We start from the raw sequence: 16,041 nt of genomic DNA on the forward strand, positions 1-16,041 counted from the left end.
TATTTAAATACAAGGTTGACACATAAACCAACAGTTCATGGAACAACTTCTTTCAAATACTCAGATTAGTATTCCTCCATTTGTTTTGTAAAGTTAACGCTACCTTGCAACCTTACACATGGAGATAAAGAAACACTGGCGCAATAAAAGGAAACTGCAAGTGTACTTGAATGACTAGTCCATATTCTTACTGCATTAAATATGGCAACTTTTGATAATACTAGGCAATTCAAACACAGCCGGCAAGTTGCTACTTAACAAGGTAATCTTATTTCTGTGGTTTTTTCAATGTAAATTGATTTTCCCTTTTAGCTGCTATGATAATTGAACAAAATTATACAACCGTGGGATTTTACTTACCAGCATACAACACATAAAATCTTCTACAAAGATGAAGTATATTACTCCATAAAACTTCATTTTTGTTGTAATTAAACAAACTGTGTTTAAGCTTGCTTTGTGCCACAAAAGCAATCAATGACATTTTTTTTTAACTGGGGGCTGCACTTTACCTGCATGTGTTAGGCTCTGTATTTATTTTAGCCAGACTGCAATGTTCTTGATTTTTATGCCATTCTAAATTTTTCAAAAATTGGAAGGAAAATAACAGACTTCTATACAGCTGAAATATTAACACCCAACACACACCCCAAGGGAGGAAAAATAATAGCACATGCAAATTATATGTTGCATCTTAGACACATAAAATGCTCAGTTTAAGATAATCAGCCGCAACCTTGACTGCGCTATAATTCAAAAATCTGATCAAGAATACTTTTTCCTTAAAAGAGACAACTGATGGTTTTCAGTTCATCAAATTGAAGTTCTTGTTTTAGTGCTTATTAAGCAACTACCTTTTAAAAACACCCTGCTATAAGAAGTGGTGAATTGTGTAGATCCCGACTGACATAATAGTTATTCAGGTTTTCTGGAAATGTAATGCTGAACTAAATAAGAATGAAGAAAGAACCAACCTCTTCTTGCGGACTCCCAGCCATCATTCTCCCATTTATATTCAGAAAGAACCACTTTCTGGTCAAAAACTGTAAACATCTTCAAAAACTAACTAAATCAACCTTTACAGGCCTTTAAGGTTCCCCATTTGTCTTAACATACTATTACAAAATTAACATAATATTTTATTAAATGCAAAAAAATGGAAAAATGATTACATGAGACTGAACATGTGCTCTTAAAAAGCTAATAGCATTGGATTCCAAATGACCTTTCATTTTACACTTGCACCATCAATTCTGTAAAATACTTGGAAAGATATATCGTGTAATGGGACATGTATAATTACTAATGATTTAATATGAAAAATGTTAATTCAACACTATTTACCACTCCACACATTAATTTTAAGTTATCATCAAATTCTACCACACCAACTATTACTCCTTTTTTTGTATATGGTAAAGTCAGTCAAGTTTTAAAACTTCTTGCTTCAGCTCCCCCATATACAAAAAAGCAACAAAAATATTGTTTGACCCTTTATTTTATTAAAAGTTTCATTTCTAAAGAAAACTCACGATTATAAAAGCTTATTTTTAAAAATGGGAAAAATCAGCAATAATTTCCTAACCATTTCCTACCTTCAATCTACATGTCTCTGTAATGTCTACACCCACTTCTCAGTGACAACTTGAACAAGATTTAATTAAGTGGTTTCCCTCCTAATCAAACTTTTGGAGAATTTACTGCCAGCAGGTGCAGTACATCCTATCTAGTTTTTCTGCATGTGCATTTTTGGCAATTAAAATATATGCTATACAAAACAAATTAAACACTAACCAACTAGATGAGATGGCAGATCACTTTTCAGTAAGTTATTTTCAAATACACATGACATCAGGCTTTCTACAGTGTTTTCTTACCAAATCTTTGGGATTTCATCATAGTAATTCCAATTCCTGACATGACTGTAAGGGACAAACAAATATGGAACAGCTATTAAAGTGTCTAACCGCTAAACAAACTTTGTTTTTAATGCTCTCCTCTTGTTCATTTTAAGGAAGGAAAACACCCAGAAGCCTGGTGTTAATGTCTTTGCTGATTGTGAAAATTGCTGCAATAAAAACCCCAACTGCTTTCCTTAAATTAAGACTTCCAAGCCTACATGAAAGATCTATATCTTTGCCTTCGTTTTTATAATATTGGAAGTTGGGGTGCTTGCTTTGATGTTGGTCTATTAATGATCAGGGGAGTCAAACAGAAAAAATGTTTATTGGAATCTCTCAAGTCAAAACCGGGAGTAATTGGTTTGTTCTACACCACGTTGATTCAATATCCTGAGTTCTCCAGCTAGTAGCCTCCAGAACAATCTGAACATCTATGTTCAGTTTCTATTGCCAACATAGAATAAGCCACTATGTCTGAAAAGGGCAGCTTTCTAAGTGATCTAATTTTGTCCTATGAAATCTTTAACATCTTCCTTCAGTGGTATTTTACAGCATTAGAGATTGGTCAGATTTTCAGATCACCATCACATGCACTTCAATTCAACCTTCTTTGAGACAATTTTTAGGTTATCTCTAATGGCTCTGGGGGAGAATTCAGTTTTACAAAACACACAACTTTCTTTATAAAGCTTTGATTGTTGGTTCTGGCTGCCAAAAACACGTTGCTAGAGCTGAGGGGGTTTATGTCTAGGGGGTCAGAATAATTCCTTTTAGTTCCAGTTATCAAGGAACTGCTGTAATCAGAAGCAACAACCTTGAAACCCATATAACAAGCATTTTTGAGACCTCTGCTGTTTTGAATGGGTCAAGAACATTTCAGAATCTTGTTGGCAGACACCTTTTAGCAGTTCTGACATAATTTTCGCCAGTGTATCTGTGGCGGTCAAGGTTCTTGAAGTAATAACTTATTAGTGATCTGATCAAAACATATCGACGTAATTGTCATTATGATACTTAAGTTTCTTTTAACTAGCCTACTTTGAGCGAACAATGCTATGAAGAAAGTGCATTCTTTGTTAAAATAAAACTTACTAAATTTCGCACACACACACACACACACAAGTCTAACATTTGGAAAAGAGCTCACCCAGCATACTGAAGACTTGCAGTATCCTGGTATCAGTTTATGAAATTTATTTTTAAAGATAGTGAAAGGATAGATTGAGCCACATCTCTTTGCAAACTTAAGAAAAACAGAAGATAAAGAATCAAAAACTACAAAAATGTGAAAGCAACTTCTTTAAATGCTATGATGACTCTTCTGCAACCAGACTGATGTTGTCAGTCCTGGTTACAGCTATTTTCAGAATATTCATTACATTCACAATGAAAACAGTAACAATGACAACAAAAAGATAAAGCACTTGACTGTCACTAACCCATGCAAAACTCATTAAGTACTTTTTTAATTATGCAGGAAGTTGCTTTAATTATCCTATTTGGAAATTAACTCATAGCAATATTCAGAGGAGAGTTTCAAATATCAAAAAAGAACACAACCTATGGAAAAAATATCTATTATCCCAGTATTACATATTAAAGAGATATGTGTGCTAACTTCAAAGGGGCTGAGTGGGTCTTTTATTTCAACGATTCATTTGTGATTTTTGAAGTAATTAGAAGTTCTTTTCCATTCAGACCTCCTAATACAATAATGTGTAGGCCGTAGCCAAAGTATGAGTGTAGAAGAAAAGGCCTTGCAAATCCCACTAACAGAACAGACAGGAGACACCAGAAACTATGCAACAGTGGCTGCCACAAAAAAAAGGTCACCCTTTTTCTCAGAACAAACCATTAATCAATAGAATATAATTGTTTGGCCGTTTGCAAGGGCCCTGCAGCATACAGACTATGTTCTTCCCTGGCATAATTACAAAACAGTAAAAGTTCAGAAACATAACCCAAATCCACCTCCTCTTTTTACCCTTTACAATTCCCCACTGCCCTTTGGGCCTCTGCTTTGGAAGCAAATGGAAGACAGGCTGAAGTTTTCTCAATTGAGCTGAAAGCTAAGAAACCTTTGATATGCTAATACCCCCTTCAAATGGTACGAATTCACACTTGCATTAATTCAAACAATTTGTGCAGAATGATGTGAAATGGCACCTCTTTTAGTGGCAGGCAACAAAAGGGAGGGAATCAGAGTGTCTGAAGAAACCAAACAACAGAACATTTGTTCTGCAGAATTCTTTCCACCAGCCACAGGAACAATTTCTTAAGGAAAACACACACACACACCTGAAGCCCAAGAGGCAATATCTTTACTTTCTGCCAAACCATCTGTGTCCAAACCCTACCACCAACACCAGTAGATTTACAAGATACCATTAGTCATTACAAAGTGAAAACCCAGAGCATTTTACAAGATCATCATGAATACAAACTTTAAAAATCCCAACACCTGAACCCCCAGAGAAGATAGAGCTTTTTCTTCTTACAAGAACTGAATAAAACACACCCTCATCTAAATTTACAAAAACAATGTCTTACTAATTATATGTTTTAAAGTTTCCCAAACCCATAAATACTTTTTAAAAGCATCTTCAATGCGCTACATACACTTTTGGAGCACGGTCTCCTGGTGGCTCTTAATTTCTACCAAAAGAAGTAGCATCAACCTTTTCTTTAGACCACAACTGAGATATTCATTTTTATCTGGAAGCTTCTTGCAAAAAGGCATCCTCCTGCTTTGCTTCCTGGAGTTTTTGTGAATATAAAAGTGCAACAAGTCCTTATTGACTCAAGGGAAGTAACTTCTCCTTTCAATGTACAACTTGAGTTCAGCAGAAAACATACTTGGTGGGGCCTCCAGCATACCGATAGTGACAGACATATGAATGGAACTAGCTACCAGGCTGAAGAATCCAAGGAGAAGAGAGCTTGCCTTACTGTTAACTAAGCAAAGAATGCAGGAACAAGCCAAAGAAGAACAGAAAAACTTGCCTTTCTTCAACAGGATCCAGATGGCTTTTGCAGCTAATACTGGACCTAAAAGTCTACTCCTTTTTCCAAGGGGTTCTTAAAAGATCCCCCCCTACAACATTTTCCATGGGCTAAAGGAGAACTACACACACATCAAGCAAACCTAGTTGGAAAGAGAGAATCTTTCCTGACTCAATCTAAACTGGACTTCTACTCCTAACTGAATCCACAAACCCAGGCACGCTTGACTTGAAATAAAAGCCAGTGGGGCACTTCCAAGTAAAAAGTCCTTCGAGTTAAAGTATCAACGGGGTGTTAAGTATCGCAGACCAACAGGAGGCTGAAAGCCTATTACAGGCACCTTGTGTGTTTTTTTGGCTCGGACTGGGCAATTTCACTCAAACCAATATGGGCTATTTGAAGTTTTTTTAAAAATGCCCTTACAACAGGGCAACGTTGAGAAAGTTGAGCAGACCTCTCTGTACTCCAATTCCCACTCCAATTCCCACTGTACTCCAATTCCCACTTCCCACTCATCAAATATTTGAGGTGCTGGCGGTTCATCCCAAGGCAGAAAAAATTCCTAGATCCGCAAGGAGGCTTCTTCAGCCTCCCCGGAAAATCTAAGAGTTTCTTTTGCTGGGAGGCAAACTCTTCGCCATCTTACCCCCGCCCCCGCATCCCATAACATCCCAGGCACTGACCTAATGTCCCAATTCCAGCGAGCATGTTCCTCTGGCACTCTAGCTCGGAACCTTCCTTCTCCTTGCATCAGATCAGGCCTTGAACAACAAAAAACCTCTACAGCAACCCGGGGCCTCCTCCTTCGCCTCCGCCTTAAACGCCTTAAGGACGGCCACAACCCCCGCGCCGGTTCACATCTGATTGCGTTTTCAGGTCACCTTTCCCCCGCCTCGTCTAGGAAAGCCCTCTTCGACTTCCCAGCATTAACTATCACCCCAGCGGCAGGAGAAAGGCACAGGGAGGGCTGGAAGGTAAGGGGCCGTGGAGAACCTTCCCCCCCCCCCATTCTTCCCTCCCCCGCCTCTGGCTGTTCTGCCACCCCCAAAGTCTTTCTCCTGTGTGTCCCCCCCCCCGCCCCACTTACACTCTGATTTAGGCAGCGCGCAATATTGCATTTTTTGAAGGTGATGGTAGAGAGCAGAGAGAGCTGAATGAATTGGAAGAAGGAGGCGATGGGAAGGGAATCAGTTCGATTTTTTACTACCTCTGACGCTTGGCCCTCCTTTCCCCGGAGAAAACAAAGGGGTAGGGATCCATCTCAGCTGCGCACCCCCCCCCCCCCGGCAACCATTTCCCTCGCCTGCAAAGGGGGGCGGTCGAAGTGAGCAAACAGGTACTGCAAGTGGTTCCCCCACCCCCTTACCTTTGGATTTGCAGCCCACGCTGGGCCAGGGTCTCTCTAACATCTGGGGTGCCCCGGAAATGGGGTCTGAAGAAAGCCGCCTTCTGGTTGCGAGGCAATGGAGGGCAGGGATCGTGGCCCGGAAGGAGCCAGCAGCAAACAGCCAGGAGACGAAGAGGAATCACCGGGAGGGCGACAAGAGCCCGGCTGGGCAGAGCGCCTTTGCAGATCGCCGGGCTGTGAGCGAGCGTCCACCCGCAGGCGGCTTCTCCTCCTCCTCCTCCTCCTCCTCCCTTTTCTCCAAGCAAGCCCAGCCAGCCGAGAGGCTTCGTTAGGGGTTAAGTCAACATTTCTTCCCCCCACCCCCCGCAGTTTCCAAACGCGCTCTGCGCCGTCCGACGAGAAAAGCGACCAGCAAAGGCAATGCAACACCCACCCACGAGAAAGTCCGGGGGAGGGGGGGGTTGCAAAAACCAGTGGCAACGAAAGCGCACTAGGAGTCCAGTCTTTCGGTAGGCAACTCAGATGTGGAGCGAGCCAGGCGACGGCAGCGGTCGAGATCAACTCGGATTATATGCTCTGGAGGGAGGCGAAGTCGGAGGAAGGGGTGCTATCGCAATGCACAGACACGCGCACACCGCATATATATATATATATATATACACAAACACACACGCGCGACAAAAAGAGCTCCCTTCTCGGTCGATCTCTTTGCCTTCGTTCACGTCTCCCCGGGTGACATGCTGGCCTCGGGCAGGCTCCGCTTCCAGCCCTCCTTCGGCTGCGCTCGTCCTCTCGGCTTCCCTGCCGCTGTTGCCCCGAGAAAGGCGATCGGGAGCCGAAGCTGACCGCACTCGAAGCGATGGGGAGAGGGGGAGGAGGCGAAGCGGAGGGGGGGGATCTCAGAGTAAAAGAAAAAAAGAAAGAAAATTCCCACTGAATTGTATTGCCAGCTCCTTTTCGTTCACGCACCTCTCTCTGTGACTGGGGATTACGAAGTCCTGACACGGACTCTCCACTCCTCTGAACTGGAGCCACCTCCGAGCCTCCTCCTCCAATCTCCACCCCTCTCTGCCTCCCAGGCTCCCCACCCCTGGGCTCGGCTAATCATATAAACATATTATCGTGTATGGAAGCGGCAGCAGCAAAGGACCCCCACCTCCCCGAGAATAAAAATCCTCCCCCTCGTCTTTCTTTTCCTCCCGGGAAGTGGGGGGGGGGGGGGCCTCCGGCGAATAAAAGCCGATTAGAGAGCGCTAAGTACCCGACGCGGAGCAGATAATCTAAAGGCTCGATCTGCCACCGCTGGCCATTTTCCACTCCATTTGAGCGGCTTGCGGCGGCACGGCTTTGGGGAGAGGGCGTGCAGGGGGCGGCCGAAGGGAGGAGGGGGGCTTTCCAGCATGGAGTGGCCACGGCAGCCAACAAGGCGCTATAGATCACCTCCGCCAACGGAGCCCCCGAGCTATGGGGCAACCCCTGAGCGAGAGCCGGAAAGCCGGCGGCATCTCGGGGATCCCCCACGGGGCGCCATCCTGGCTGGGAGGGGAGGGGGTCCCAAGCCGAGTGGGGCTCTGCAGCCGAGCGGGCGTCTCGCTCGAGGGAGGGCTGAGTCGCCTGCCTGTGCGCGCGCGCTTCCAACCCGGGCCGCGCCGGCCCCTCAAACTTTCGCCGCCGGCTCGCTCCCTTTTTATTCTTTTGTGTGCGCGAGACTGCCCGCGGCAGCCGCTTGTCCGGGCTGGTTGGGGAGGGGAGGGCGCAGCCGGAGTGGCTGGTCGAAGGAAAGGGAGAGCCGGCGGGGAGTCTTTCGAAGTTCAACTCTGGAGGGTGCGCCGCGAAACGCTTCCCTGCCGCCGCCGCCGCCGCCGCCGCCACCCCGGCCGCCATTCTCCCCCACCCTCAATTGTTTCGCACGCCTCCACATAATTCACTCGACTTTGTGGAGCTGTTGAGCGTGTAATCAACTCGCAGGGACGTTGAAACAGGAGGAGAGGAAAGCGCGAAAACAAATGAGCGCGACTTTCTGGAGCTCCTTGGTCTTTTCGTAAGGTCTGTTTTCCTTCATTTCCTTACATTGAAATAGCTTTGCTCTTGTTCGCTGAGCACATTTCCTGACGACACTTCTCGCTCTCGCTCTCCCCCTTGTCAGCAAGCGGAGGCGGCGGCAGGCCGCATGAAAGCACGCGTGTCGAGGCAAGATAAATAACGCCGGGGAACAATCTCAAGGAGGATGTAAATTTCACCTGATGATCTCCTGGCTCCTCTGGTTTCTTTTCACAGTTACACCCCGTTAGTTACAGAAAAGGGGCTTCCCTCGCCATGCAAAAGACAAGATGCTGTTATTTTGTTTGGACAACAGAACAATTTTCAAGTTATCTGCACAGGATTTATTGGATGTACCTCTCTGGTATTGCTGGACAGCTGTGTGTGTTGTTAATCTACAGTAGTGTGCAATATATATTTATTACACATTTAAAAAGTGTTTGATGAGACTTGGCCTGGAACTGTGTCTGTTCTTGCACATATTCAGTATATTAAATTCTCAACAAATCTGTGGCTGTTGAAACCTGGACACTGGAGCCATGAATATGCAAGGCAGTTCTACAATCCTAAGAAAACTCCCGTGTTCACACAAAAAAAAGAACTGTTAAATATATGCATATATATGGGGGATTATCTGTCAGTGAAACCCTTTCCCGAGTTGCTTTGACCCTTAAGGGAAGAATGATCTGGGCCAGGTTTGGTATCAACTACTGGCAGATCCAGCTACTTACCGCTATTCAACAGTGACTGCCAAACAAAAGCTAGTGTGACTGGTCAGAGTTTCAGATTATGATCTGGGACACCCAGGTTTGTATCTCTACCCTGCTGTGGAAGGCTATTGGGTAACCTCTCACTGAGGAAGGGAGAGCTATGAGCTGCTTTGTCTTTATTATGGAGAAACTGTATAAATGAGTAAATAAATAGTAAACGTGGCTAAAGATAGGGGCAGATAATAGCTGGGTGGACAGGAAAGATAAAATCATGGAATGGTTGCCAGGAGAAGGGAAAGAGTAGCCTGTGGGGAGGGAGATATAGGCCAAAGTAAGGACTATCCCTTAAGTCCCAGTAGGTTCCCATTGCAACTGGGCAACATTTTCCAGGATAGAGGCTGCCACTGGGAGGGAAAGTTGAGGGGGGGGGGGAGAGAAAGGTAGGTTTGCTGGTAGGTGGGGAAAAAAGAGACTTCCAGGGAGGAGGCAGTAGTGGTAGTGGGGAAACTGGGAATTCCCCATCTGTAAATCCTTGTGGGTTCCACACTTGTATCATATGAATACACTACACTGCATATATGAATACAATACAGATAAGAGCAGGAGACAAACACCCTGATCTGGATAATCTAGGCTACTCTGATCTTAAGAGATCTCGACAGCAAAGCAGGAATGATCCAGGTTAGTATTTGGGTGGAAAGCTACTAAGGAAGACCAGGGTCACTGAGCAGGGACAGGCAATGGTAAATCATCTCTGAACTTCTCTTGCCTTGAAAAACTCTACAGGATTAGTTGAGGCAAACCATGTTCTTTTTTGTGGTCATTTTTGGTTCTGCCAGTGGAAATGGCAACCAAACAGTTAACAATCCTCTCCCTCTCTAGAACATCTTGTCTAACTTAGCCATGTTGCAGCATGGCACAGTTTTGTGTTTGGAAGCTATATGTCAGATCAAGCAGTTAGAGGGAATAAAAATCAAGGATCTCACTTCCCAAACCATTCTCATGTTTTTTGTTTTTCTGCTTGCTCTCCTTTTCCAATTGCAGCCAATAATGCAAAGGGGGATTGCAGAACACAGTAATACCAACTCACAGGAAGCTGTTTAAGATGTGGGGGGGGGGGGAGAAAGGGGCAGAGAATCAAGCACACCATTCCTATTTTCAAGGACAACTGTACATTTAATGTAATATTCACACCTGAGTGGCATAACTTCCAAACCACAGAACTGTGTTAGTGAACTGCTGATGGATTGTTTAAAAAATCCCACACCAGACTAAATGCTGGTGCTGCAGAATTATTTCAGAACCACTGCCACAGAACAGCCTTAGCGGTACCCTATGTTCAAGTCAAAGACTGTGCATTAACACCATGGGTACAAACTAATTGCAATCCTGAGTCAAAGTGTTAGAACCATATCACAACCACTTCCTGTGTTCCTGACCGTGTCCTGTTCTGCTGTAATGACTGCAAGACCTAAACTGGTGTTTTAAAACCCTTCAATATTAGCTATGTTGTGCCACCTTTAATTGCCCTGGGGTCATTCTTCTGGAGTGAGTTATGTCAGCTTCAGGGCCAGTCCTCCTGTATTAACACTGTTGCGCCACCACAAATTGCCCTAGGGTCACACTTCTGAAGTGAGTTATGCAGTCCACACCAGAGCGGGGAAAAGGGCTGTTAGTTCCATTGTCAGAAAAAATAAATGCATCACTACCCAGCTGAAAAGTTGTTTAATTTTGTGAACTTTCAAAGTTCTAATTGTCCTCTTTGGCTTTGTTGGCACAACAGAGGATTTTACTGTGTGAAAATAAAATAGCTTTTTAAAAGCTTACTTACTTGAAGGCATCAAGGACTTTCCATGCTTAAGTATATAATGAACCATAATATTTTCACAGCATAAAACAGCAGTTTTTCATGTAGTTATTTGAAGCGGTTAAGGAAGGTATTCCTTGTCTAAAAGTTATCATCCACCTTGAAAATTAGCTAACTAATTTTTCAGAGTAACTATGAGGTCTCAAGACAAGAATGCTATTCCTTATTGCTGTATAATACCATTTGTGCCAGTGATCCTCTAGTGTGTTCTTGCATTGAGATAACAGATGTGTTAACTGTTTTTCACAGCTCCGTGATCACAGACTGTATTGAAACAGTTACGCTAAGAATGGGCCATCCTGTCTCTGAAGTCTCTGTGGCCAGATAATTTGGGCTTGGTCAGAATATTGTCTGAAAGCCATAGTGAAGCCACTGGAGAACATATAACCGATACAGGTCAGAGTTTTCATTTTTTTACACTTCTATAAGCATTTGTGAAAATGTTCAAGTTTGATTTCTAATTTGAAGCCTCTTTATCTACTTTTTCTGTTGCCATCAAGTCACAGGTGACTTATGGTGATCCTGTGGTGTTTTCAAGGCAAAAAACATTCAGCAGCAATTTACTATTGCCTGCTTCTGTGTCATGATCCTGCAGTTCCTTGGTGGCCTCCCATAAACATGCTAACCTAGACCAACCCTGCTTAGCTGCCAAGATTGGACAAGACTGCACTAGCCTGAATTATCCAGGGCCTACCTAAACTAGGTATATAATATTCTGAAACAAAATGAAAGTTCAAATCCTCTCTATCACCTATTTTTCCTACAGCTGGTAAAATAATGTAGAGATGAAAAAAAATCCTTCATCACCTGGACTAAGACAAAAGACAGGTATTCGGGAGGATATCATCCCCTGTAGACTTGATTTACAGTTTTGAATCACCATGGGAGAAAATATGAGACAGGATAAGGAAAAGGAGGGTGGAACCAAAAGTATTCATAGTCATTACCTTTTCTCAATAATTCTGGGGACTGTAGTTCAGAGGGAGAAGCAGAAAGTAAAAAAAATTGGCAAGATTTTTTTTTAGGAATTTACTAAACCATTAAATTCCTTTGAACACCTGTTAGCTAGTGAATCCAAATGCTGCAGTTAAAACTGTATCAGAATAAATTATGCAAACCGTAGAGTAATACTGTGTAACAGAAAATCTAACAGCTAATACTTGAGAGAACATAAGAAATAACCACATGGAAAAATAATGGGATGGTACCTTTACAGAACACACAAGTTCTATTACTATTGCAAGCCTCACAGGTAACAGACCTGTTTTAAAAAAAGATACCATATGATGCTTTCCAGCTTTTCTTCAGAACCTTGAGATCTAGAACTCAGTTCACTCTTGATCTGCAGTGACCTCTGCATTGTGCTGCTTTCTCTTCTGTATGATACAATTGCTACCTACAGCTACAGTTCACCTTACTATAATCAAATTGATGATTTATATGCCTTAGGGCCTGCACTCTAAATGAGCAGTATCATAATTAAAGTAAGCATTACCCCTATCTAAATCTCTCTCTTGTAGTAGTCAATCTGAACTTTGTCGAAGGCTTTCACAGCCTGAATCACTGGGGTGCTGTGTGGTTTCCGGGCTGTATGGCTGTGTTCCATTTTATCCTCGCAGTCTTCCATTTTATCCTCACAACATCCCTGTCGGATTGGTTTTACTGAGATAAAGTGACTGACCAACAATTACCCAGATAACTTCCATGGCAGAATGGGGATTCAGATATGAATCTCTTAGAACAAGGTCTAACCACTACATTACACTGATCTTATGGTGAAAGTATTTTTATGTCCAACATTCAGCTCATATTGCAGAAATGAAATTGAAAGGTGTTCTGTACCAAGCTGAATTAATATATAAGTTTTAAGGATTCAAAAATGCTATTCTTGTAGAGACTTCTATAGGCACACGAGAGGATTCATCTTCTTTCAGTATTATCATTTTTTGGTAAAATATGTTTCTTCTTTCCAAAGGTAGGTGCCTGTGCAAATGAAAAGACTTGGAAAGGGAGTTCACTGATATAGGGGCTGCTTCTGACCTTGGGCAGTCAGAGAATGGGAGCAAGACTGGGTCACCAACCTTTCAACAATAAACAGGGATTATTGTGTTTGTTTTTCTTTTGCTTGGAGAAAGAGAGAAATTCCTTCTTATCTGGTCCTTGTCTGCAAAAAAAGAAAGAAAGAAAGAGTGTTCCCTGGGTGAGGGAAAATTTAGTTCACTGTGAAAGTTTTATCTGAATAAACATTTTTTTTAAAAAAATCTGCTCTGAACACAAGTATTTGCTACTTGACTAGTCACATTTCTCCCCACATAAAACACTTCGGTATATCTCTGGAAGCAGAAACAATAGCTAAAAAGGATCCAGCCATAGTTAAGCACTTTTAGATCATATTGTGTTCAGTGGGAGAACCAAACATGTAAAATCAATGCAACCTAACAGCATCTAACTTTGGCTGGATTATTCTGATCTTTCCTGAGTTCCTAGATGTTGATGAAATCCCAGTTAAGAAGATCATAGCAGCAATAAAAATTAATCTGGGAGTACTGCTTTTAAAAAGTCAGTTTTTATATATCCCACATGTTCGGTAAATATATATACTATTTTTACTGTGACACCAAGAATAGTTTAACATTATTGGTAAATTGTATCTCTCAATGATTTTTCCATGTTTATGTAATTAAATCAACTTTTTAAAGAGGGTTAGTGTCTGCAGGCTCTGATCTGGATGCCCCGGGCTAGCCTGATCTTGTGGGATCTCAGAAGCTAAGAAGGATTAGCCCAGTCTAGTATTAGAATAGAAGACCATCAAGGAATACAATGGTTGTTATGCCAAGGAAAGCAATAAGCAACATAAACTTGCCCACTGACTTCCAATCCATTGACCCCTCAACAGTTCAAATCCGTGCAAGATATCACTGTAGCTACATACGTGCCAGTGTTACATGCAGTATCATACCACCACAAAATGGTGTTCAGGGCTTGCTCCAGGCACCATGCCCAGCCCCTACCACCACTGCCACCGGACTGCCTCCTCTTGCCACCACACTCCCCCACCCCGCGCACCTCTGCTGCTGCACCACCACACACACACAAAAAACCCCTAACCTTTTCCTCTTCTGAGCAGTGTCAGCTGGCAAGACGCTGGGGTTGGAAGCTTACCTGGCCTAACACCCCCCCCCCCCAGTATGTTGCCGGCCACCCCTGCTCAGAGGAGGAAAAGGTTTGGGAGAAGTGCAGGGGCAGTGATGAGGTGGTGGCGGCATTTAGCAATGGGGAGGCAGGGGGAGTTCAGCAGGAGGGTTTGGCTGAGGGCTTAGGGGGAGAGGGTCCCCCATGTGACCCAGGTGAATGGTGCCTGTCTTAGTTGCTCCCTATGGCTCCCCCAGTTCTCCCAGTTCTGCCAATGGTTACATGTCACATTGCTTATGTGAAAAAGTAACTAACACTACTATGTGAATGCTTTTTAAAAAATGTGTCGATATTTTGCTTACAGTTTGCATAGCTGCTTTGTTTGCATTCATCCAGCATGCTTCCTTATGGAATGATCCACGTGTTTACTTTTGGACATGTGATGCAAGTGACAATGGTGTGTGGGAGGAAGCGTAGCTCAGAGGTAGTGCATCTGCTTGGCACACAGAAGGCTCCAGGTTCAATCACTGTCATCTCCACTTTAAAAAAATGTTTCTGTAGATTATGTGAAAGACCTCTGCTGAAGACCTTGCCAGTCTGAGTAGATAGTACTGAAAGTTATAGACTCAGTAAAAGACAGCTTCATATGTTTGTGTGTGGATGGACGCTGCAACCCTTCTTCATGTTCCATAATCAACTCTGAATGCATTTTTGTCATGGGATTACCATGGTGCAATTCAGAAGGGCTGTCACTTTTTTAGAACCTATATAGTAACGCCACAACAATTGAAAGGGTATGGTATCAATGCACAGAAACACAGCAGCTCATGTGGTACATACCACAGTGGACACTAGATTCAAGGCAGTTGTGATGGTATGCTTGACATAAGATAAATTAAAAAAACACCCAACTTTCTCTAACACAGTTCTATTTAATAGTAGGTTTTGTAACATTTTCCTTTTGCCTGTATGACTACTATACATGCAATTCTGGCCAAACGAGTTGGAGCTATTCATATCTCTACTGGATAAGACACTTCAAGACTAATGGCCAATCGTTATGGATTATTGCCATGATTCCCAAGGAATTGTATACAACTTTGCTGTGTATAGGCTCTCTAATGAAAGGGTACCTGACAACATTTTCAACCAATTGTACTGACAGCTGCATTCTTGGGAAGAATGCATTTCCAAAAAACGATTGAACCTATCTGACAAAATTGCCCTCCCAGTTCCAGCCACACAACGTTATTGCTTCTGCTTAACAGTGTTTCAGCTATGAAATTGCTGAGGATGTGCTGCTACTTTGAGGGGAGGGAACATTTTAGAATATGTTAGATGTGCTGCCATTTGAACAAAAATATTAAAGTGATTTGCCTGGAATTAGATATACCTCAGGGCTATAGTCAAAGGTGTTTGTATATTTAGGAAGCATGGGATTTGATACTGAATACAAAGTACAGAATAGAAAGAATCTCTGTTTTAATTTTCTGGCCCTCAAGGATACAGTCTTGAAGGTGTGTAAACAGTGTTTGGAAAAGTCTCAGCAGCTAGAATAGGGCAAGTGAGGTGCTAAGTTCTACTAATCAGATAGCAAGCAAAGCAAATATATTCAAATTGGCTTAATTTACACAGTTTATCCAAGTTCCCAGATTGAGGATTCTTGGCATAGTCTTTGATATAAAATTATGATTTTTTTTAAAAAAAGCACAGGGTACATATAACTAGAAAATTAAAATAAAAGTAGATTATCATGCTGGTACTAGGAAGGACCAAAATCCTTTTCAGGTTTGAAGGTTAAATGCAAGCAAGAACTGGACCAGAGCAAATGACTAACAGAGCCAAACTCCTGTCTCTAAGACAACCAGAATCTGCAGACCAATCCAGGTGACAGCATTCTCAGAGACATATAGGCAAGCATCAGCTTCTTATAATTCTAGCAGATATGGCAAGATACCTGCAAGATGGCAAACCAAAGCACTATAAAATAATTAAGCTGTATGTCTTGGAAGTTACTCCATTCACACCATAATACTATAG

At 42.6% G+C, this 16,041-nt stretch overlaps 1 protein-coding gene and 1 long non-coding RNA gene across 29 annotated transcripts in view; one reads left to right on the forward strand and one right to left on the reverse strand.

Moving 5' to 3' along the window:
- Positions 1 to 7,574, reverse strand: part of ADGRL2 (adhesion G protein-coupled receptor L2) — a 236,883-nt gene extending 229,309 nt beyond the window's left edge. For 5 of the 26 annotated variants that reach the window (XM_048497461.1, XM_048497464.1, XM_048497462.1 and 2 more), the window contains exon 1: positions 6,271 to 7,574. The gene's annotated coding sequence lies outside the window, so the exon portion shown is untranslated. The remainder of the gene's footprint in view (positions 1 to 6,270) is intronic. The other 21 variants (XM_048497470.1, XM_048497448.1, XM_048497452.1 and 18 more) reach the window with 10 other exon arrangements.
- A 35-nt stretch (positions 7,575 to 7,609) lies between these two features.
- LOC125433101 lies at positions 7,610 to 13,122 on the forward strand. Of its 3 annotated transcripts, XR_007244592.1 has the most exons (4): positions 7,613 to 8,298; positions 8,399 to 9,099; positions 11,119 to 11,265; positions 12,845 to 13,122. It is a non-coding gene; the product is annotated as an uncharacterized LOC125433101 (long non-coding RNA). The 3 variants fall into 3 exon arrangements; XR_007244594.1 differs by having other exon boundaries at positions 7,610 to 9,099; positions 12,849 to 13,122; XR_007244593.1 differs by having other exon boundaries at positions 7,611 to 9,099.
- Positions 13,123 to 16,041: the final 2,919 nt, after the last annotated feature.

This window comes from Sphaerodactylus townsendi, linkage group LG05 (genome assembly GCF_021028975.2).
Source record: "Sphaerodactylus townsendi isolate TG3544 linkage group LG05, MPM_Stown_v2.3, whole genome shotgun sequence".
NCBI classification, from domain to species: Eukaryota; Metazoa; Chordata; class Lepidosauria; order Squamata; family Sphaerodactylidae; genus Sphaerodactylus; species Sphaerodactylus townsendi.